Raw genomic sequence first — 25,448 nt, 5'->3', positions numbered from 1 at the left:
CCTGCCCAGTGCCCACAATCCATCTTTCACTACTCATGGTTCCCCAGCCTTACGTGATATTGTGGCGCCTAGAGATACTTCAACTCACGCCTCCAGTAGAGGATATCTAATATTTATAGGTTTTGTAGCTTTATTTTAAAAGAGTATATCAGTTTAGGCTGAGCAAATCAAATTACCTGGTCTGAGAAAATGAGGGGGAATTGTTTCAACAGTCAGAAAGAATAATGTGGCTTTTCAGTTGTGATCCAGTAAATGCAGGCACCAACTCTCATACTGTGCTCATTGCTGGTTCTCTAAATCATCCTCATTCAGGTTGCCCTGTAGTTCAGAATATGGATGTAAGAAAGAGGCTGGGTGTAGTATAGTTTAAATTCTTTGTACTTATGTAGGGAGCTAGGAGTACGTCTCAGAATTTACTCCCTTTTCAATCGAAAATTAAATGTATGACTTTCAACCGTTGCAGTAATTGTTTTTGCTTTATCTTTTCTCTTATGAATTTCATTTAAAAAACACCTCTCCTCCAGTCTCCAGTCTTTTATTCTAATTAAATGATTTCCCTTAGTGCCCTGCGATAGACTAATGTCCCATGCAGGGTGTACCCTGCCTTGTGCCTGTTGTTGCAGAGATAGGCTCCAGTTCCCCTTGTGACCCTGAACTGGAAGAAGTGGTTGGAAAAGAAATTTCTGTCAATTCTGTTCTTATTTTTTTTACCTTGTTTTTTAGTTGCACCCAACTAAAACTATCTTCTAAATAAACCTTTGATGTGAATCGAGGGACCTGGTGCTGGTTATATTGTATGTTTTCAGACTTTGTTATAAAAAAAAAGTTGACGAGCCTTCTGGAGTTCCTCAGATGAATAATTCAGAGCTGTGCCTGTGTCTACAGGTTTTCGGAAAAGATCTGTCTGACAGAGTAAAGCCTCTCTTCTCTGCTGGATTCTCATGAAGAAACAGAAAGGAGTTAAAAAAACACTATCCTGTCATACAATGGGTATCAAACACGATCATCAAAAGTTTGAGACAAAAAGTCAGTTTTTGGAAAACAGAAAAGTCTTGATCCATCATTTGAACAGCCATGTCATTTTTCAGAATTAGGAATTGCAGTCCACACTTATGTGAAGCATAAAGGACAAGCAGCATTATTTTAAAAATCATGGAATGGAATAATGTGTTTTAACTCCCTCTTTAGTTTTTTGGGGCTACAATGTCAAGCAGCAAAAACACCCTGCTTCTATCTCAACCTTTGATAGGACACCTGAATGTTTTGCTTGCAGCATTTAAGCTTTTAGAGGTTGAAAGATAAATATTTTCCACTAAAAAATAACGAGCCAAACTATTACAGATATTGAGACCAACCTTTATGACATGAAGGACATTCCTGTACTTTAGTGTTTAGAGTTATTTAGTCCAGGAAGTTCTCAGAACCTTTTACTCCCACCATATAGAACATTTCTGACTGAATTATTCTTTTAACTTAGTTTAATGTATACAGTATGTTCTGTACCTGGTCCTTAAATCTTCATCTCCTAAGAAAAAAATATCTGTTTTAAAATTCAGGCTCTGGGTGGGGGAGGCTGAACTGTAGGCTGTATTGAACACAAAAACATCAGTGTTAAATCACAAATCTGGAGCAGAATTTCATACAACCTCCACACTTCAATGTGTTAGCAAGGCCCCCGCTTAAATGTCCCCATATCATGTCAGTCCAGATCTGAGAACTTCAAATCCCATTAAGCACCAGGAAAGTAGGAGGAAGCCCTGCAGCCAATGAAAGTGCAGCAAAGTAGATGGATACCACAGATACCAAATCTGATGTCAAGCTGGTATTAAGAGTGGGAGTGTGGTTAGTGCATGTCATTTATTGTCTGTGATTTTTAATGATGCAAGTAGGCCAACGTGTGAATGAATAACACATAAAAGAAAATGTTAAAAGGAAATTAATTGTTGCACAGCCCTGAGCCAAGACTTTATGTAGTTTCCTAATCTTCTTCTGTAGTCACAGCAACCAGGATTTAAATGATATGGCCTCTTCTTCATTATATTCCTGTTTTCTTCACCATTTTGAAAACTAATTTCTGTAAAACCTCAGACTAAAAGCGTGTTTGTGCAGACTCTGTTGGGACTAGATTCCTGCTTAGACGTGTATTTTATTCAGAACAGTTTAATAGTTTAGAGAACTGTCTGGCACTATAGGCTAAATAGTATTTTTTACATATTGCACAGTTTCTACATTAAGTGATCTCTGTTGGTTTGGCATATTAGTTTTGATGCGCAGACTCAAGAAAACTGGAACAGAGTGTAATTAATTGCATTCAGCTGAGTGGACAGGTATTCATGGTCAATTAGTGAGACACTATGACAGTTAAAGCTACAGAATGAAGGGCCCTTTACTGATATCAGCTGACAGTATTCTTTTGCATTTATAACTTACTCATGTACTGAATGGTGATCTATAAGAAGACAATCAGTGGATTTTTAAGGATGACATTTCCTCACTCATTGAATACAAAATCGTAAATACTTGAAAAGGTATGAGCATGTGGTTACTGAGGCAAACTAATCAAACATTTTCTTAACATAGAAAATAAATACCCCTGAATAAATACCCCTGATTAGATTTGTTTGGTATGGCCACTTCGCTTTGAAGCACAGGATATTAATGTAAAAGATAATATCTTCATTTCAGTATTTAATACTGTTTAGCTAAAGCAGAAAACAGCCTTTTCAAGTCATTTAAATGATAACATCAGGACATAGAAAAAGCTCATGAAATTCACACTATTTTAAAAAAACGATGGTTTTCTAATGTGCACAGAAAAAGGATATTTACACAAGATATTTATTTTAAGAGCACAAATGTAATTACAGTAAGATATGAATTCTTCCTAGTAGGAAAGTAGAAGTTAAAGAGTATAAATAAAAATCATGTTTTATCATTCATATTTCTACATACAGGGGAATATATCAAAAAGGTTCCTTTATCACCCTGAATTGGAAGAAATGGCCAGAAAATACAGTCTCTTGCCCAAAAAATGAAGCTTTCTGAAAACTACAGCCTTTTGTGGGAAGTTTCATTCTCTGTGCAGTTGTAAGTTACTAGCGATACCAACCAGTAAAAGTTTGCCACTAAGCCTTGGTGCTGTGTGTCTTGCAGTGTATTCTTTGGGTGACAATGCGATTTGAAATGGCATTTTTGTTCATTTGCAGCCTAAAGGATAAAATATCTAGCTTGGTGTTTGCTTCTACAGGTTGGGGATGATAAAGAAGGTGGTATGGTCCAGCACAGTTACAGGCTTTTATGGATCAGGGAAATATTGTGCTTGGCATTCTTGGAAGACAAATGGGTATAAAGAAAAAATAATGCTGCCTATACATTAGCCGTGGCAGGCAGCCAATAAAAGAAAGACGTGCACATTCACCCGACGGAGATAAAACGTGCCAATAAATCTAATTGCTTTGAAAATTTAAATAAAGGACTCAGCCCCACTAGGTGAAATTCATGCCAGCGCTTCCAGTTTCTTTTATGCTGATCACATTCTCTCACTCTCCTCCCTTCTTCCAGTCCAGGTCACCCCTGCATCAATCACGTCTTTCCTTGAAATTTTCAGGCCAGGCTGATCTGATAAAGAGTGTCAACCATCATGCAGATGTTCATTTCTTTTACACAAGATGGCACATATGACCACATTCTAGACCACATGGATCTTATGAACATACAGCCATTTGAATATGTACATATGGATGTGCCCTTTCTGCCAACGCACAGTCTATTTAGAGCTATCTGTCTTTCATCTGCACGTCTGTACTTCTATTTTTTCCCACAAACGAAGTCACTTTTCTAACCACTCTTGCAAGTATATTGGATTTTGGATGTGTTTGGAGCAATGAGGAATCACCTCTGATGTGACACACTTAAAATGTAGTAACTAAGGAATTTTTTTTTTCAGGAGGAATGACATTCAGAATATATATAATGTCTGTCTTAACAGGCAGGAAAAAATGTTTTCTTGGTAAGTAAATGTCTAAGCAAAACTAGAATATGCTCATCTGCTATTATATTCTTGCAAATATTATATATGCTATTTTAAAATATCCCATATGACTGAAGATCTTACGTAAATGCAGATTCTGTGGGTTCTAAGCATTGCGAATGTGAATACAACAGCAAATAAGGGTGTAGTGGAGTGAAACTTCAACATGGTGAAGGTACCCTTGACAATAAGGTTGAATATAATGTGGTTAATTTTTTTTGCTAATAAAGACACCATAAACTATTACCTAGATGGAAGGTTTCATTTCTCTCTAGTCATATTTTTCTTTACACATTCTCTTTCTCCCCGTTGAGACATTTCAATTTCACAGTTAAATTTATATGATAAAGAAAGATGACAGCACAGGCTGTGTTTCTCATGAAAATGACTGAGCTCCACGGTGAGATTAAATAAAGGCTTTTTCCTAGGGTTTTTTTTTTTAACTGAAATATGCATGTTTCATAAGGGACCTAATTTTAGACAGACGTCCTCCTACTCTGTGCATGAGTAATCTATTGATGAGTGATAGCGAATCCAGAAGGCTTGCAACAAAACTTGCAAAAAAACGGTTACTTTCTACAATGCTAAATATAAGATACGGCTTGCAAAAGACATCGAGGCCCTTATAGATGAGAATTTTATACGTGTCATGGTATTGGATAAACCTTCACTATAGTGAGATGCAGTTAAGTGCTGCAATGAATCTAAATTCTTTTCAGGTTTTATTTTTAGGCATCCATCTTTCCAATAAACTGCTGAAGTGTGATGTCATGATTATTTCCTCTGAGGTGGGTTTAAGAAGTTATAAATTACACTAATGTAGTTTATCCTTTAAAACAAATACTTCTGCCTATATGTAAAAGGTTGCTTTCACTAAAGTAATTCTCACAGATTGCAGAACAAAGATCTGTCCTTTCACTCTTTGTAAAGTTAGAGAATAGTATGAATTCATGTATAATACTCCAATTTATCTAAACCACCGGCCAGTAATACACTTGTACTTTTCTACTTGTACTTTCATAGTCAGGAGATTTGGTATTGAAGGATGAAAAATCACTATTAACTCCAAAACATTTTTACATGGCATTCTCTTTACCTCCTGTATTTAAAGCAGTTTGAGACCCTTTTGGATGAAACCAGTTGTATAAATGCAAGGAATTATTAATATTTGTAGATTTATAAGATTAAATCGTGAATAATAGGTGTGTGTCCAGAATATTGTACTGAACTGAGAGCCATGCTGACCGAAGCATTCGTCCAAACTGTCATAGTGACCTACATGTAAAGTTCCTTCAGAAGGAACACACTGAACTACATTACCTTCATGCTTTTCCACTGTTTGAGATGTACAGGGCTGGTGATAGTGTTGCTTCGTCAAATTATGTGTATTGTTTTTCAACCAGGAGCCTATAGAACTACTTCACCTTAAGGATGCAGAATATTAAAGTAACTTGCAGGTGAAAGGATTATTTGCATGATAATAGCGAACAAATGGCTTCTTTCCCCAAACCCACCTTGACAATTTATGTACACCTCTATAATCCCAAATGAGGGGATGTCTTTCACAGAAGATTAAACTGAGTGACTGGTAGGCGCCTCAGGTCATATATCCATGTGATCAATCCAAGCCACCGTAATTATGACATGGGCTGATTCACATAATACTGACATGAGAAGGACAGTGCATGGGGTCATGCTTCTTTCAAATCTTATCACGTAGGAGTGCTATTTATGAGCAGATTACAGGACAGGCTCCCAATTGCTAGGAAAGAGCTGCAGAAACACTTCTCATTGATGCAGATGGAGAAAAGAGAGGTACTGCTCTTCTAGTATATTGCAGTTTCAAATAAGTATTCTGACAGTGAGTTCAAGTTTGTTGGTGTTTAAAGACTAGACATGAAACACAATGAGATATATGTACTGTAACAGATATACTATTTCTCTATGATTGGAGTATCCAATGCTGCAAGCCTGTTCTTAAAGATTAGGATGTCTTCATAATGTCAGAGGAAAACTGTAACATTAAATATGATATGTTTTACAGAAAACAAAGCTGGGTGACAGCTGTAAGATAGGACTTGCATAGCAATTTAGCAAACTGATATTTGGTTGGACAGAATACAAAGGTCAGGGTGGGGAGGAATTAACATTGCAAATAAAACAAAAAGAAAACATGTAACTGAATGTATTTTTTTTAAGAAGAGTTTGCAATTATTCCTGTTGGAGACAGTGGCATTGGATGGTTTTCTATTAAACAGTTAAAAAATACACCCTCTAAATTATATGTAAAATTGTCTATAATGTCTGATTTTCCAATAAAAAAAACATTGGAATGGTGTGAATGGTGATTTTCTTCTTGGAATCTTCTTGACTAAATTCTAGTTATACTGAATTACTCATTCTTAAATACCCAAGTCCAATGCTACAATAACTACACTGAAATGCTAGTCTTCACTTAATGATATGAAATCATTTTTGTAATCTTTCAGACTCTTATTTTGGTCAGGCGGAAGTCCATAGATTTAGGTTTTCTTTAAACGCTTGGTGCTCTGCTAAGATCACTACAATTATCACTTGTGGAAAAGTATGTAGACTACTAATAATAAACCTCATTTTATACTGCATCTTTAGCAGCAAACATCTCAAAGTGTGCTTCTCTGCCACTCATTAACCAGCTTCTGAACACTCCAGTACTCCAAGTGATAGAATCCTTCAGGCATTTTAGTGGATTGAATAGGCAGCTGCAGTAGGAAAACATTCCAGTATGTAGAAAAATAAAATATTTTAAAAGATCTCTTAGCAGAAGTAAGCAGTAAAAGAGATTCCCTCACCATTTCAAGAAGTTCAATACTTGCGTAGTGCACAAGTAGTAGAAATTGATGTCAGCAAAAAACACCAGTAAAATGGTAAAAATAAAGAAAGAATGGGCTCTGTTCTGGTATTCACGTCAAGGAGAAACTACTTACTATTTTACTTTCTTGTGGCATTAACTGGTGATGCAAACTGCAGCAATTCAAAGAGGCTTTGTTCTGTACAATTTAGTCAAATTCTCCTGCATTCCTGGCTAAATTCAGAAGGGACGTACTTTAACCCTGCTTAGTTTTAATGAGTCATTGTCAGTGTTTTCATGAGTCAGTGTTTCTGTTGTGCCTTTTGTCTTGGATGTACTTCTCAATATGAAACAAGGGCATGTGATCTGAATCGGGTTATTTGGATTATGAGAACTAAATTGCACATGCCTGCAGAACCCTGCTAAATCCAAACAGAGCCATTCTGTGGTCTGCTTCTATACTTTTCATAATTTCAGTGCATCTACTAGCCCCAGGCCACTCTCCTTTCACATGACTGACAGCAAGCTCTTTTCTCTCCATCCATAAACGTAGCCTGTAACAACATTGCAAACTGCCATGGATGACTCATTGTGTCGTACTTATTATATGTTGAAGTACTTCTTAATTTTTTTTTTAAAGAAAACCAAAAAGCCCTTGAATGAAAAGAGAGCAATCCTTGTTTCATCTTTGTTCATGGGCTGAGGCTGAATACCTTTGTTGTTATTTTTGCTTTCTGATCAGGACTCCTTTGTGTTGGAGGACAAAGCTTTCTTCAGTGATGCAGTTTCAAAGACTAAGGTAAGAAATCGGATCAGTGTGGTTAATGAAATGTTTCTGGCAGAAGCAGCTATGTTATGTTTTATAGATAGTCATTGATACTTGAATAGTCCTTCAGTTACATGAACCAGTAAAGTATCCAGCAAGTATTTCCAATGCCCATTACCTTCAGAATATATCTCACACGTTCCAGCCTTGGGATTTGAACACCATCTCTCTGAAGCAGCTTCCAGTTCTCAAAGAACAAAGAACAGAACAAGGACACAGAGATTGATCATGCCAAAAGACCAGCTCCCCTCTTGGCCAAGGAGATTTCAACTGGTGGGACCCCGAGCAGTGTCATCACCTTACTTACTAGCTACTATCAGACCTGTTCTACCTTGATCGCATGAAGAAAATGCATTGCTCCATTATAGCTTGTAAAAAGTAGATCGCCTAGAGGTGGTCTGTAATTGCTAGTCACTCAAACAAAATATGTCTATTTGTATGTCCTATTAATTCCAGTTTAATGTACAGGTTTCAGCATTTGTTCAGGCTAGTGACAAATGAATATTTTGGAGTGAACATATTGCAACCTATTACAAAACAGCATGTGAAGAATTGGTAAAAGTTGAAAAAAACACTTAGGTAACCTAAGCCTTTTTTTCATGATTGTACAAACAAGAATAATTAGCTTAGGGTTTTCTTTTGATCCTACCTGCAAGCCTTTTCAATTTTGTAAAAGAAAACAAATGTTTGAAATCTCTTTCTCTTGAAAGCACTTTCAAACTTGTACTTCTAAGATCCTTTTATTGACAGAGCTAAAGACCTCAGTTTTTTCATAACTGAGTAGGTTAAACAACTGAGCAATAGGAAAAAAGGACATTTGCAAATTCTTATCCATGCTTGAATCAGTTCATGCTACAGCTGTTAGGCAAATTAACTGGATATTCCTACATTAGAATATTGACAACTTTCCTGTGAAAATCCGCACTGGTGAACATAATAATTAAAATGTTCATTACAGAAGACCTGTGCTGTAGCTGTTTTACATCTTGTCAGCACTGTTAAACCACAAGTGCTGATTAAAGTTATTGAGATTAAACCTTCAGCGGTAGGACCTACAATAAATGATGTACTGTATGAAAGAGTACTCACCTTTGCAAAATAAGAATAACCCAGTGCACACCTAATGGGAACACTCAGAGTGTGGCAATTTAAGTAGTCTGTCCTTGTCTTTGGGGCACTGTCTAGGATCCAAATTCTCCACACTGTTTCCCTCGTAAGAAAGAGCACATATTCCTCTTCCTTCTTGGTATCTCTTTACTTTGTTCACTTGGTTCTACTCACACAAGTTACTAGATTCTTTGTCCTCATTAATCACCATGCACTGCATATGCTCTTCACACTTACTATATCTTCACACTTCATCTTCAATATAACCAGGCGCTTGAGTATTCAACCTGATTAACTCCATATTGCCTAATCACAGTGTTCAGCAAAATTAAATAAACTCTTCACCCAAGCACCAGATCTTCACTAATTACTCTGATCATAATGTTCTTGGCTGATCCTGTTTGGCCAGGGACACTTCTGCACAACTGACGCCTTCACCCCTGACATCCCTTTTCATCCCTGACAGAAGCAGCTGGTTTGTTTCTCTCTCATTTCTCTGAACCTACCAGTGTGTCTGCTAATGATAAGGCACAAGCAGTACTCAGGAGACTCCACTCTTTCTCTGTTGTGAAATACCCCAATCCTTTAGGCAATGATGCTTCCAGTTAACCCTGGCTCAGCTGGGCAACATTGTTTCTAAGCAGTACACTTCAGCCCGATTAAGCCTGGCAAACATACTACTACACAGCCCACATGTCCAGCAACTACGATGCCCTTCAGTACAGCCTAATGTGTTTCTTTCCTAGTTTGCTTGAGACCTACCCACAATCCCACTGTCCATTACTAACGAGATCTCCGACCCCCCCACCTCTCACCTTCCACCTCCCAAGCTGGACCCTGAAACACTTTTCCTCTTGGTTTTACAAGCCTCTTGATTAGCCCAAAAGAGTGACTAATTCCACGGAGAGCCTATCCCAACTTCTTCTTTCCCTCATGTTCAATGTCACTCCATCTGAGTACCACGTACTCATTCAGACCAGGTGTGCCTTATTTTGCATGTTTTTACCAGACAGCCATCTTGACTCAAGGCCACGCTATGGAGCCTGAGTCTTGAGCCAAGAGTGTGGTTTTCATACAAAGGCAACTCTCTCTACCTCACACTCAGATAAAATTACATTGGAGAAAAGCATCAAAACTGGGGAGGGGTTACTTATGCCTCTTTACCTGTGCTTCAGTTTGCATGATAAACAAGGCTAAATTATGCAAGGCTCATCTGTGTTTTTTAACAAGGGTAACTTTATAAGAAGAGTACCCAGGGAACTAGGAAGCAAGAAATCTAGACTGAAATAAAAACACTCTTAGCAGTTATGCCCCCTGCCTCACCCTAAAAATTAAATCCCTTTAAAGATGGGATGCACAGATTACCGTGTACATGAACACTCACAACCTCACCACAAGGGCATAACACTATTTATTAGGGTGTGACCTTAATAACACACATCGTAATTATAAAATATTCTTATTATGTGTAGAGCACCTACAAGTATTCTCCAACATATGTACAGTATGTAGCTGTCAATGAGTCACTGTCCCGATTTTAGATTTCAGTTAAGCGCTGGCGTGGTTTTTGGATGTGTGGTGACTAGCTTGAGACACTATGCCCTGTATTATATATACACATATTAGCAGATCTGTGAAGAACAGTTTCCTTAACATGTTGACTGCTTCCCTGTTCCAGGTTGTCCAATCTGTTGTGCCCCTATTCCACCCTATTTTCTGGGACACCAGATGGGAAGCTGTTACATCACCAGGCTATTGTGTTTACATAGTGTTCCAACTCAGCTCTTAATGAAATAGATTAGATGATTTCTGACTTAAGTGAACCAATGATTGGTAATTTTCCCTAGCTCTTCAGGTACCATTGCTTTATACAGATAGAAAAAACCTGAACAAATAACAAGACCGGACCACCCGGTGTTAAATAAAGGATTAAATCCTCTGGCAATACCAACACTTTCAATTTCTGAGAATCACTTTGATCACTGCAGGCCACCAAATGGGGTTTGTGTGTGCCTTCTGCTTCTAGACTCTCACCAGTTGGAGACCACTTATTATTCCGGGACATCAGCAAAGAGGAAATTGTTTCGGAGGATGCATTTGCTAAACCAGGGTTCTGATATAAAACGGTGACAGTGACAGCTGTGATTGACATAGATAAAAGTTACACTGCCAAAAGAAATAAATAAATCATCTTTCAGAGAACATTCAGATGAATGGACAGAGGCCTCACCAAAGCAATCTCTCTTAGGTTTGCCAAAGAACACTCCTGCATCTTTACCTTAATAACTCTGTTTTTTAACTTTATTCCTGCCTGAAGAGGCCAAGAAACATTATGCATGCAGTGCACATTACCAGTACAGTAACTCTAAGGAGGTTTCATTGGAAAATCACAATCCATTAAGCCTTACTCTGAGTCTCTACAGAGACCTTTTCACCAGGAAGAGAAAAGAGGATCATTAAACCCACTTTGTGATAAAGAATATACAGAAGACTGCAAGACACTTGGACGGCCATGAGCAGTGAATTTTGCCCAGCAAGCAAAGATGATATCTACTGAAGCTGAAAGCAACAACCAGCAATAAATTAAACAAATATGTCAAAGGGATCTGGAAACTCTTACTTGGGTGCTGATGTGTTGTGCAGAAAAAAAATTGTTGTGTCTTTAATAGAGAGCAGAAGATTACCCCTGTAGTGTTAATAACACTAATTAGGTGCCTCATCCTCTGTGCTAAAATGAGAACTGCTTGCGTGAGCTGTACATTATTCCACTATGGTGGATTGCTGGACTTGCTCAGTACTCTGTGCTAACACAGTTGGCCGCTTCAGGGAGTCGGCTCTCTCAGCTTATTCATAGTGACTGTGGATAATAACAATGCCATGCCCAGCCCAGTAAAAACAGAGGGTGGTTAGTACAAAACAGTATTATTAACAGTACAGATCAAGACTGGTCCTTTTCATTTTGGAACTATAAAACAGTAACATATGTTTTGTTAAAATGTGCTGCTTTCCCTAAAAATTACAAAGACAAATGTGGTTGCCAGGTAAAAATGAGAATCTCAGTGCTAAGACTTTCTGGCTTTATTTATCCTAACCCACCCTTCTTTGTATAACCAATAATAGTCTTAATCAGGGTTTGTTTACTCATAAATGCTGAGAATGCCTTGTAAAATGTGTACAATAAAAACTAAGGGCCTTGTGTTTAAACTACTTAGGAGCTTAAATTTCCACAGTTTCAGTTACGAAATTAATCAAGACATTATGATTAAGTTTTTGAACAATATGTACTGTAACTTAATATTTAACGTAATCACTTGCAAATACGCATATACAATGAAAATTGTGGTATACATCAACGGCTGTTGAAGTTTTTTAAGACTTGAGTAGAGAAAGACACTTCAAACTGATCAAGTTTCTTTTCCACATGCTTCAGTTATCTGTTCTCTCTGCCTCTATTTATGATCCTAGGATCAACAGATACTAAAATCCTTTCAATTGTACTGGTATTTCTGTTTATTCCACATGTAGTTCCTTTACCCTATTATTAACATTACTAAATATAAAAGAAAATATGGTGCTTGTGGCGTAGGAATGTAAATCTCTGCTAGTAAAGGGAATTTAACCTGACACTACTGATGTCACTCAAACAGATGCTAATGGAATTAATTGCTTCTGAAAATAACTTCTCAAATCCTTAAAAAAAAAATCAATCCCTCCAGTTCTGTAGGTTGCAGTATTGAAACAAAGTACCTTTACTTGTTGGCAAACTTACTTTTAAAGAATAAGGAATAGACATCACGCATGTTTAAATGAGAGAGCTGCGCTGTTCTCTTGTGTTTGTAAAGGTGTAATTCTGTGAACTAGGCTGTAGGAGGTGGCTTTTATTTTTTTTAAAGAAACAGTTTATTGTTTCCCACCTGACTACCCAGCAAAGGTAAAGGTTCTGTGTTTTCATCTGTGGCTTGTATATGTCAGTCAAATTTTTAAAAAGCCTGTCACAACACAAGACTGACCAGTGGGCACCAGTTTAATCCCCAGGATAATGGATTTATGGATCTCACCCCAGTTAAAACATTTTATTTATCCTGTCACTTTTTTTTCCACAATGGAACAGCATGGAATGTGCACAAGATATATTCAAATACACATGCTAAATGCAAGAACGTACATTTAGTAAAACATATTGATTCATTTCAACCTGCTCTGGTTTATTTATGGATTATATTGCTTTAGCAGAAAAGCAACTATAATAATGTGTGCAATTGCAACTGCACATCTGTCTTTGCAAAACAATATTTAAATGTACAGCACCTGGCTCTGGCTTCCATATAGATGACTGTAGTTTGTGAAAACCGAAATGGCTCACACTGCTATCAAATGGGATTATTTGTTGATGTAAAATTAGTCTGTCTTCTAGAATGACATCATCTTTTCCATTGTCTTTCTTTTTGTCTTGTACAATTTATCAGAAACACATCCTGTTGGTTTTGAATATTGCTTTCTTCCTCCCTTAGTGTTTAAACATGTGAAAGCTCAGCTTACACTGCTCCCCATTAACTCTGCAAGCCAAATGTGTGTGCAGCTGTTGTGACATTCTGTTGTAGCACAGGAACGTAAATGCCAATTTTAATCTCTTGATGCTTAACAGATGTAAATTGCATTAGCTCATATCCCAAGTGCAACATTAACAGTGGTACCACCTATCCACTGAAAACATGAATTTTCCATCTGCAATAGTTTATTTAAAACATGAGAAAAGATTTTGTTCAAACTAGGACAAGTATATTTTAACTGCTTTGCTTCTTATCGGTTTTAGAAATGACGCTGACAGCTACTTTGGAAGATTAAAACATTTTAAAATTCAGAATTGTCTTAAAAGATAAAGATGCGAAGAATCCATGCTCACACGCTTTTAAAGTACTCAAGTAAACATTATATTTTCATTTCATTATGTTATAAGTATAAATTGCAAAATGGTGCAAAATGTACACCAGGATGCTTTAATGGATGCAGAATTAATGAACGTCTTGCAATTGTAACTCAAAACGTCGTTTTATGTAACATTCGAAAAAACAAACAACGCAGCAATTAATAATAATAATAATGCATAATAAAGCCATGCTCACGCAATATTTGAGTATTTTGAATTAAAACTACTATTTATATGGTTAAGAAATAAGATGTGTTATATACATTTGTTTTGGAATGCATGGAAAAATGCAGCCCGTGCCAGGACGCGATTAACTTACCCCCACAATTAAAATAAAAAAGTGGATCGTTTAATTCTGTCACGTGAACGCTACTGATTGATGATTCTACTCAGCTGAACGACTGTGGTTTCACACACTTTTAGGGCTTTTTCCACATCTGCATTTACTGTGTGAGAGCCGTATTCAGAAACGCGTGGGCATTTGACAACAAGAGGCATTTCCCTCTAACAATAAACTGAAGTGACGTTTTCACGCGTGGATCCCTTTCCACGATGAAGAAAAAAATTGAGGAGCTCCTGCAAACATTTTCTTTTAACTCTGACCTAGTGCACGTAAGCGTTGAACTAACTGGCTAGGCTGTCAAGCTGAATGAATTCATGGGAGGTCATTCGCAATGTAGCAAGATTCGTTTACTGTATATTCATCCAGGGTGGGAGGGGGCACACTGTTTAATTTGAGAAAATAAATACAACACACTTTGGCAGTCCGCAACAAATTCTTCATTGAATGAAGTTTATATTTATTATATTAAATATATCAGGATAAGTCACGATACAATTCCTTCTGAAAACAGCCTTATGTATAAAAAGGTTTTCCGCAACTTAAAATCACTGCTGTAGAAATTAATTACAGCCATTGTTAAGATCGGGAACAATTCCCTCTGGTTTCAATTCTAAGGCACTTAATGCATTAAATCGTCGTGTGTCTCGGCTCCAGCGGTTGGCCATTCCGTAGTAACTATTGGTCTAGTACTCATCCCAGACGCTGATAGTGCAATACTGACCGAATACCACTCTCCATTACGACCTCCCTGTTCAGTTTCCCTCACAATTACTTCAGATTCTGGGCTATGTACATCTCTTACGTAATGCTGTTAGGTAAAGCACGAAACACTTTCTGTCCATTTATATTATTTTAACTAGACGTTCTGCTCAAAACATTTAAGTTTTTATCCTTTTCACATAATGTCTTAACACTGCACCAAAAACAATTCACACAAGATAAGATTCAATACCACAATGAAACCGTAATAATAAAAAAATAATAATAATGCATCGGTACCCTACAGTGATCTACAGTACCCTCCATGAATATAAAGGTTGAAAGTGTAAGACAAATAACCGTTCTTAAATCAACCCAGATTTCAAGTTGTTTCCTCCAACGGCGTGTGCTTTTACTTGAACAGCATGTTTTTGGTACACCACCTTACCTTCCAGTGGAAGTGAAATTTGAAGGTAGGTATGCCCCAACATTACCCATATTGAAATTCAGATCCCAGAATATATAGGCAACATTCCGCGCGGTAGACGTGACACAATAAGAATAGCATGCTACTGTACCTCTTCAGGAAAAAAGAGCGTCCCTTTCTTGTTGTGGGTATTCAAATCGCTTCAGAAGACAGTTCTTCTTTTCAGTGAAGAATCCCGTGATTTTACACAGCAGTCGCTCCTAGCCCTTACATTCCAAACCAGGAGACGGTGAGCACTGGGGAAAGGAGCAGTCTGATGAATATGTACTGTACGGAACAAGCAGGCAGTCTCGAAAGGGTGATCATCGCAGTTTGATCTTCCATTTAAATCATTTAAGTGCATCCTTTAATTGCATCTGGAAACACCCCCCTGCTCTTCTGCCGTATCTGGCTAAAATCTAAAAACATGCTCCTTGTTAGAATATGTATAAGAATGATGCTCTTTGGAGATAGAGTAGTTCAAATATGAATATACACACAATTCACTGCATCGTAACGGATATCATGTTGCAGTTGCAAAAGACAAGAATGAATGGAGATGTGTTTCAAATCACTGTGCATTCATGCTTGCGCTCCGCGCACTGGATATTCCGCGCACTGCTCCATCCCTCGGCAGCTACAGTGAGATACAACCTCCTGTTACAGTATTTAACTGTGTATGTATCCCTTCTCTTTTCTGTATGTCTATGTGTTGGGTGGGGGCGCTTGTGATTTTTAATCCCCATACGTACCACGATAGATCGTCAGTTTTCTCTTAGTTATACAGTATGCTGTTGTTTTTGAATAAACTACGGCCAAAAACCCGACAAACCACAGTTGTTAACCCAATGAGAGAATGATTTGTCATTCAAAAAAAAAAATACAATTCGATTTGATCATTTCTATGGTTTCCCCGCTCCGATGGAAATCACCTTCACAGGTCCATTACTGCTCGATTCTATCACGTCGAGGAAGGTTCTTAACCTGAATTAGTATTCCGAACCGAGCAAAACGCGATTCCCTCTTTTCTTTAGCTAAACGACCTGTTCCGACTGAGGGGACGTGTGTTATAAAGTCGTGTGCGATCCCTCCTTCACTTAATGATGGGCTAGGATTTGGGACGGAATGAAATAAACACGATGTCTCGCTGGTGTATGGATGTGTGCGTGTGATGGGTTAGTGGGGTGTGTGTTATTTAATTATGTGCTTCCATTTATCTCACAGACACGCACCACGACAAACACGCTGCCCTATTTCATTAACCTTGTCGCGCAATTCCCTGGCAGGAATACCTCTCTCTAAGGAAAGAAAAGACAAATATAGAATAAAAAAGTGCAACAACTGCCAGTTATTGGTCGATTGAGTAAGTTGGTTAATTAAAGGAGCTCTGGTGTTTGTCTGCTGAAAGGCATTTAGATTTCTGTTTTAAGTGATCTCTAGATGGGGTAGCACAGTGATGTGATGTTTAGCCTTTGTCTCCTTATAGCTCTTGGATCCTGACCTCAGTTCTGGCCTCAAACACCTTCAGTGTGGAGTTTCCATATTCTGTAGTGAATTATGCAATTTATACGATATTTTGAACTGAGCTGTCCCCATTATAGATACTTGAGATTTGCACCCCAGTTTACTGATGAAATTAAGAAATACAGATTGTTGTGGGAGAGTATATCATTTAAGCCTTTCCCGAGTCATTTAGAGGATAAACAAGAAAATCAGTGGGAAATATGTTCTTTTTTCCTTATAATACCAGAATGCATTATTGTGTTTTGCTCTGGCCTGTAAACAAACTCTAGAACAAGTGATCTGCTCTACAATGTGATGAAAAGAGGTTTTGCTGCATCTGTAAGAATAACTTGGAAAATGTGTTATAAAAGCACATCTGCCTTAAGGTCTGAATGTGATCCCAAAGCCACTTTGTTCAAATTTCTTTTGAATTTTCGCTCATGTAAAAAGAAAGTGCTAATAGTGCCTTTAAATAGGGTCTTTCTTCCTGCAAACCAAATTGCTTCTTTTAACTGCCTTCCTCTTTTGAAGTGAACTGCACGTCTGATAATTTGATTCAAACCAACATTTAAATTCAGCAGCACTTTCAAATGAGTGCAAGAAGCTGGATGCCAGAGAGGGCGTTTTGGTAGGGATTAATCTGCATGAATGTGCTTTTGAGAATGTATTTCTTAAACATAGCAAATCTCTGGGTTACATCTATTATTGTGCTTGTGAATATGAGAGAAACTGCCTGCACATTTTAATTTGTCTCTTTCAAGATTCCCAGAAAACCATGTTCAATGAGCAATATCAGGAGAGCAATTACACTCAGAGACTGGACCATCCATTTTCCTAACGTAGTTCTGTATTTCAATAACCAATACATTCTAAAAGATTCCAAAATCATATGTTGCTATTGTTATATACAACAATGTTTATAATACTACTCATAATCTTAATAACAGCAACAACAATAATAATACTAACACCTGCAAGAATCATAACAACACTTCTGTTTTTGAACTGGCTCCTTAATCCTGTTTATGATTTTCAGGACATTTCAGGGCACAATGGATTAATTTACTAACTATACCAAAATGTAAACTAAGAAGAGCAGAGGTCCCATTGCAGATCCCTATTATTAATTACAAAAACTTGTGTTAAGATGATTTTTTTCCTCTCTCAAACTAAAAGCAGCTTTATTAGTTTACCTGCAAGGTTTGTGATGTGTGCTTGTGTGTGTACGGTATGTTGCAATGTTTATAAAGCCTTTGGACTGCCAAAATAATCCCAGTTTATTTCATCAGAAGAATATGGGATATACTGGAATATTCTCCAATGGTGGCTCTGCTGTGGACAGCACATAGGGTGGATGGGTGCAAAATATATTTTGCTTTCACATAGTAATATGTGAAATAAAATGAATTTCTTCAAAACGTTTACACGAAAAGAAATGACTGCATCCACAGGTGCAATGTTTATTTATGCATATCAGCTAAAAGCTTTATTTTTTTTGTATGTAATAGTTCAATACAAATTAAAATGACTGAACAAACCTGATATTTCAGTAACTTACATTGTATCAGAGGCCAGCACCATGGACATTTACCATATACAGTATTTTTGAATACAAATAGAATTTTTTCAGTGATCTTTAGTTAGACACACCACAGCTTTTTTTCCTTATTTTTTGTGTATGTCTTGTATCCTCGGTGGTGTTTTCATGTTTGAGGTGATTTTTGTATGATTTCCCCAGTTTATTCCACACATTTCATCACAGACTGCTGGTTTTGAGTGAATCACACAGGTACTGTATGTAAGATGTAGGAAGATTAGACTGAAATGGAGACGCACTGCAGGGTTGGTAGTATGTGAGCTGATGAATTGCTATATGGATGGAGCCATGGGTGGATGAGCATATTTACCAAGTTGGGGCTGTACTAGTTGCCATACAGTTGAGTCTTAAACAGTTGGAGATTCCAAGTGTGGTGGGTATATAATTAACACAGAAAATATGAAAATGAAACAAAGAAAAAGAACAGAAGTAGCAACAGTAGAGTGGATAAAGTTACCAGTTTATGTTGCAGTTGTGCTGAAACTATGATACACTATTTAGACTGCTTCAGGAGTGTTCTGCTCTGGAGAGCTCTTGAAATACATTCAGGGCTTGATGCAGTGATAGAGTCACTCAAGGCACAGAGAAATGACAAGCACTGAAGTGCTGAACGGACTGTTCTTGTCATTATCTTGTCTTATGTTCTTCTGTAAAGCAAAATACAATAGCCTGCACGTAGAAAGAATTTTAACAGCCTCATCAGTTCCAAGACCAGGCTAAGAAAAAACAACAACAAAATATAGCGTTGTATAATGCCTTTTACCATTTATTGAGGTGGCCAGATGTGCTTCTTTGCTTAGGAATATCATGCCATGTTGTACTTTCAGGATATGATTAACATTAGAAAAATAGAAAGGTCTTATTCTTCATTTGTATTTTGTCTAATGTGCTCTTTAGGTAGAGTAAAGATTGATGTTTTTTTAAAGATGCTATATTGCTACACATTTTTACTTTATTTTATTTACTTTACGTGCTGCTTTGAACAGTTCAGTTTCCTCAGCTACTTAGGACAAGCCCTCCAGCTTGCATTGTAATCAACCGAGCACTGAAAAGCACAAACCACAATATAAGGAAAAATGCTGCCATTTGAAAGTAGTCTAGTTGGGATTAGTAAAGATTATATTGTAGTGTGTCTATAAATTATTGCTTTCCACTTAGATTTTGGGATAACACATTAGAACAGATTTTAATTTATTCTTTTCCTTTAATTATTTTAATGATAATGCAAAATAAATAAATAAATTCAAGTCCAATCCAAAACCTTATTTGTGCATGCATTTTTGCATTAAAGGGAAAAGCTGTTTTGCCCCTCAGGCTGTGTGCTGCAGTACAGTCTGGTGTTCCTAATGTGAAATGCTTTAGTAATACCACATGGGATGTAGGCATCATGTCTCTGGAGACTGAGAACCCCTTGTATAACATACAGATCAATGGGACAGCCGTGCTGGGTTACTGGAGATAAAGCAATTCCCCTTGGCCACACGAAGACATTTCCAGTCATTAGACATATTAAATAAGACATCGCCTTTTCATTCACAAAACTACATCCCTGGAAAGACCTGATCAATGAATTTTATGCAGGCAGTGATTCAAAAAGCAGTGAGAACGAGGTCTGAACATCACTGGTGGGTGTACAAATCCACTCACCAACTTTTCCATTTTCTAAGAACCGGCTTGGCATATTCATGTATTCTAAAAGATAAACAGTTGTATAAGCAAGCAAGTGCAAATTGCAAATTTAATTAAAATGTATTAAGAGCTTTTAGGGTGTTTCAATATCTGTAATTTTAATTAAAATGTGTTTGGTGGAAATGTCTGCAGACCCATGAAGAGGAAGAATATTTTAAGCATTGTTCTAATGTCTATTCATTTTATGCAATTAAAGACCATACATTAACATTTATTACCATCTATAAAAAAAAATACAAATAAAAGCTAGCTAACAGTGTGTCTCAAAATGACCTAATATGGATATAGGCATGCTGAACTTTGGCAAACAGAATAGCTTCAAGGTTTGTTAGCTCATTAAAACCAGGATGCACTGAATCCAAGAGCTTAAATGGACTTAATCATTGAATGAATGTGCTTTTCATAAGCTATTTGGTATTTTTCACAACTTGTATCTGTCAGCTTTGCTTTCTTATTTTCTTTGCATTATGGTACGTTCAGCATATACTCATGATTCTGAAAAGGTATTATATACCCTCTCTTCCACTCTGATATTAGGCGTTTTAAACACTTAAATAGCAGTGCATCCAATTTCCCCTTAAATATTGATCAGCGTGACAGAGGAGGATTTTAATATTATTCAGCTTTTTTGCAGGGGCTATTGCTAAGCAACTTGCCATCCTAATTACAGTATGTAATAATAAATGCATATACATTTCATAGAATCTACATCACATAAAGGAGGGTGGACCTTTGGAACAAGCTGCTCAGCCATTTTGTTGTAGAAAACAAGAAAGAAAGAGAAACTCTTATTCAGTGATTCCGTTAGATCCTATTAAATGCGAGACAGGGATGAATGGGTTAGAGGTTATTTGGTGTAAATCGCCTAGCTGAGGGAATGCCATTCTGTTCGTAGTGTCAAGGTTGACCGACAACCCCTTTCCCATCATTGTCTTGAGGAATGAGCCAGGGAGCTGCTCCTAGAGTTAAGATGGGGAGGTGGGAGGGGTGAGAAAGAGATGTGCAAAGTGAACTCCAGAAGGAGAGATCCATACATACTGTACATAGGAGAGGTGATGAAGGTAAGATTGGGATCTAACCTTCCTTCTGGATTTCTGTTCTAAATTCCATTTTCCAACATTTATTTAATGCATTTTCCATTGTTAAAAAAACAATGACAATTGCCAATGCAAGAGCCAAATTTCCTACTTAATTAGCCAAAGAAACATTTCTTTTTGCACAAGAGAGAGGTAAGAGATGAGTTTGAGTTGCAAAAGGTTTTAACCACCCTTCACGCCCCCAATCAATATAACTTCAACTCCCTCCATCCTACACCCCAGCACACAGCCTTAAAATGGTTAAATTCTTATCTGAAATTGTTGCCTTCAACAAGGATTATTTTAGAAACCCAGCTCCAGATAAAAGATATTGGAAAAAATAACACAATTTAAAATCTCTTGTCAACAGGGATCAGCATAGGCACTGCGTGGGGTTGAAGCTGATGTGACTTGACTTGAGGAAACTTCAATAACTGTAGAAAGCACCTTCCTGGAAGCTCTTGCTATATTCTGCACTTTAATCACATTCAGTTATTGGAATTTGGGCTCACCTACATAAGCACAACTTCAGAATTTGAAGGGAGACAGAAAGCTGCTGCTGTAAGTCTGTGCCACCTGAGAATCAGTTTTACCACAGGCTCTTGAATTGGGATATAGTGTCATAGTATTTGTTATGGGCAAATTAGTGATCAGTTTCATGGTCATTGATGTTCCTAAGTGTGATTGGCTGAGCAAGCTGACGCTTAGCTACTTTAAAAAGTCAGAAATCTTTTTGCATTATACTCTATGCCTTAATGTTAGCCTTAACAGTTGCATTATTGGTCCTATTTTTGTTCAGTACCATTTTATGAAAAATAACATAACTGTTAGACTGATAGGTCCCCAAGGGTAAAAAATATTTTGAAAAATGGCCAGGGAGCATTATAATTTGTTTGCAGTCTCCTTGATGTGATCTGTATATAATACCTAAATACATATAAAATATACATATATATGCTGTCCTGTAACTGCATAACAAATATCTTAATTTATTACTTAGGATATTAGGTTTGTTTCCATAGGAGATGTAAGATTCAAAGTACAAGCATAAATGAATAACAAGTAATTCATTTTATGTAGAAAAATAAAGTAAAAAGGCAAATCTCACCAAATGGTGTACAGCCCTGGAATGATTTATGTTTTCAGTGTGTTTTCAAGCTGCTCGGGGCTAATAAGCAATCTGCAGCATTCAAGGAACTGCACGTATAAAGCTGCACATGTACTATATCCTTCAGCAATTTACTACCACTGCCTCAGCACATACAATTTTGTTAGTGTGACTGATTTTCAAAATCCCATCCTGAAATTCCTGGGCCATAACTCCAGTGTCACAACCAACACATCTAGAGTTACTGTCTATTCCTTAGTGTCCTTTAAATGGATACCCTTTTCCCCACTTGTACAGATGTCTTTGGGGACTTCTTAGTTGTAGATGATTTAAATTAATCTAAGGCGTGTGGGTAAAATAATGGCATAGATCACCTTTTCTCATCAGTGATTATAATAAGAGATGAAATGCTGACTGCTTTTCACTTAGCTGGTAAGGTAAAGGGATGCGTCAGCAAAGGAACATTTTAATGCCATTTTCTTATGTATTTCTCATTATGGGCACATCTGATGAATCTGTTGTTTCTGTCTTGAAGTGGAGGAAGGTTATAACTTATTATGATGGAGCTCTGTCTGCCGCCTTTTCAGTATTAGAAAGCTTCAGTGGAGACTGATAAGGCTGGCATTTTTACTCTCTCCCCACCAGAGATCAAGGAGCAGTGTGTCTTACAAACTAATCATAGACAACACTTGGTAGCTGAAATATGAACCCAGGTTTTTTTTTAAAAAGAATGTAGCTGTTTATAAGGGGTAAGTGTATATAAAGCATTGATTAAAAGTCGCAGACTGCCCACTTTCCTGGCTTTCCATTAAATGTTTTGTTTTCTGAGCTACAACAACCTACACGAAAGGAGGAGGGAAGGAGGGAGAGATACAGATAAAAAGCAAACCCTTTCCTGTTTCGAGAATGGGATTCAGTGACCTGGAACTAAAAAGAGACAGAAGGAATCCCAGCCCACTCGCTTTGCCAGCCCCAGGCAGCCTGCCTCCCTCCCATCATGGGAAAATATCTTTTTGTTTTTAGGGTAGTCCCAAATGGGGCCTACATGTTGCCTTTCTGCCCAGTAATTCTTGCCATTTAGAAAATGTGAAATGTGTCAGCATTTAGCATTTACTGTATGTTGTAAGTAAGAAAAGCATACACTGCTTTTGCTTTTTAGCAGCTTCATTTGTTCTAAGGATCTAACAATATCTTCAAAAGTGCTCACCCTCTTCTAATTATGTTCCAAAGCATGTATACACTTTTTTTCCCAAAGTGGATATTTTTTATCATAAATCGCCTGCAGTTCTACTGATGTTCATATCCACAGTTTCTAACCTGGAAAGACATTTCAGTCAAACGATAGGCCAAGATCTGGGCAACCACTGGACCACCCTGATGAATGTCAGTAAACGTGACACAGACGTGCAAAATGGTGTGTTGTGTACAACAGACCAATGGATGAGGAGGTCTAAGTATGATGATCTGGGCAGCTGTGTCTAGCAACTACAGAATTCCACCTTCACCACTACACTTAACAAGTCATGGTACATGGTTTGCTGCCCTTCCTGTTGTATTAATGTTATTCCAACAAGACTATATATGTCCAAATGCTGCTTGTCTAACAATGGTTATACCACAAATGACCAACTCACCAGACGCGAAGCCTATGGAACACCTGTGGAACATACAGGAATTATATTTGGACAGAGATCATTGAACAGGGACAGACTGGATCAGGATTTATGGGAGGATTGGAACAGAATTCCACAAGATGGTATTTGCAACAATGTGCAATTTATTTGTCATATAACAGCTTGTAATGCTTACAGTGATGACCACTAATTCAGCTAGACCATGCCCCTTGTTGGTTCAATTTGGAGATAACAAATGTTAATCAATATAATGGCATTACCTATGTCTGTTGATTTAAATGTTAGTGCACATACTTAAAAAAAAATATATTTTTCCTTTAAATAACTTCTGAATGTGTTCCATTCATAGATGATATTGGCTTGGATTTTCTGTATAAATGTTTTCTGAAACTATTTGTGACCATGTGGTTGTGTGTGTTAGGAGGGGTCACAGGAGGATTAATCCACAGCAATGAATTTAACTGTGCAGTACTCAATTTCATATAACACTGCTGTACAATCTAGGCTATCAGTGCTAATTGATTTCTCCACTCCAACATGCCTGGCTGGGACACAGAGGAATTTCTTCCCTGTTGGTTTTTCAAGCTTCCAGTATATATTTCAGTGCACTGTACAGTGTGTGGCTATAATTGTTTATGTGTTTATTGAAAATATAAAGGTGTTAACATCTAGGTGTTATTCAATGCAAGAACAAGCTGTTTCTTGTTGAAATGTCTCTCCCTCTTATGGGACTCTAATAGGTTTCTTTCTGCCTCAGAGGATCATCTGTCTTCCAAATTGCTGTGGCCCAGACATCACAGGACACACAGAATCAGTAATTCCCCTTCTGGTAGTGATAAGCACAAAACGAGAGGAATGCAAGAAAGAGACAGAAAAGACCATACACTTAATTAAACTGAGAGAAAAATTGATTCTTATGTTTGATATTATAACCATGAATCTCAGGTCTTGACAAAATGTCATAAATCAGGAACTAAACAATGCAACAATGCACTTTTAGAAGTGAAAAGAAAAGGCACACTTTGCATAGATAAGTGTGATTTCCAAAGGTTTTTCAGGTCGAAGGTATTGTACAAACTAAGAGCTAGGGAGCCAGGGAGATTACAGAGATTTTAGAGATATGTTTTGTATAGAATTAGGATGCAGCATTCCAAAATTGCATTGAAACACTTAAGAAATATGACTCATTTTTCAGCTTTAGTTATTAATCAAGCCATACTAACAGGTTAACTAGATTAAGAACAATATGAGTTTTTGTGACATAACTAGAAAATGTTAATGATCATGTCTGTTTCCACAGTATGTTATCTGTTAAGTGTAAATTTTCAGAATATGGAGCAACCCCTGAATGACAATGTGTGCCTGTGTAAAGGTGTTCTTGTTTGCTGAAACAAGTGATGCATGCTGTACATTAGCCAATTTTAATTATACAGCAACTACAACAAAGTTTGGCAACAGTGTCACAAGGTGAAGTTGCTAGGGATCCTCTGGGATCATCAATTAACCTTTAACTAACCTGCTCAGTAGCACTTCTGCAAAGTGACAAGAATTACCCACCAGTGACCCAGTGAAAAACTACACATTATGCAATGATCCAACAGGGCCCACCTAAT

At 37.3% G+C, this 25,448-nt stretch overlaps 1 protein-coding gene across 3 annotated transcripts in view; it reads right to left on the bottom strand.

Annotated features, from left to right (window-relative positions):
* The window catches only part of gpr153 (G protein-coupled receptor 153), a 48,884-nt gene extending 32,531 nt beyond the window's left edge, over window positions 1-16,353 (bottom strand). For 2 of the 3 annotated variants that reach the window (XM_088616866.1, XM_088616868.1), the window contains exon 1: window positions 15,341-16,137. The gene's annotated coding sequence lies outside the window, so the exon portion shown is untranslated. Of the gene's footprint in view, window positions 1-15,340; window positions 16,138-16,160 lie in introns of those variants that run through there. The other variant, XM_088616867.1, reaches the window with a different exon arrangement.
* Between the last annotated feature and the right edge of the window lie 9,095 nt (window positions 16,354-25,448).

The sequence above is a fragment of the Lepisosteus platostomus genome, chromosome 23, assembly GCF_059453375.1.
Source record: "Lepisosteus platostomus isolate fLepPlt1 chromosome 23, fLepPlt1.hap1, whole genome shotgun sequence".
Lineage (NCBI taxonomy): Eukaryota > Metazoa > Chordata > Actinopteri > Semionotiformes > Lepisosteidae > Lepisosteus > Lepisosteus platostomus.
Note: the sequence above shows the minus strand (reverse complement) of the source record. Positions and strands in the feature narration are given on the sequence as shown.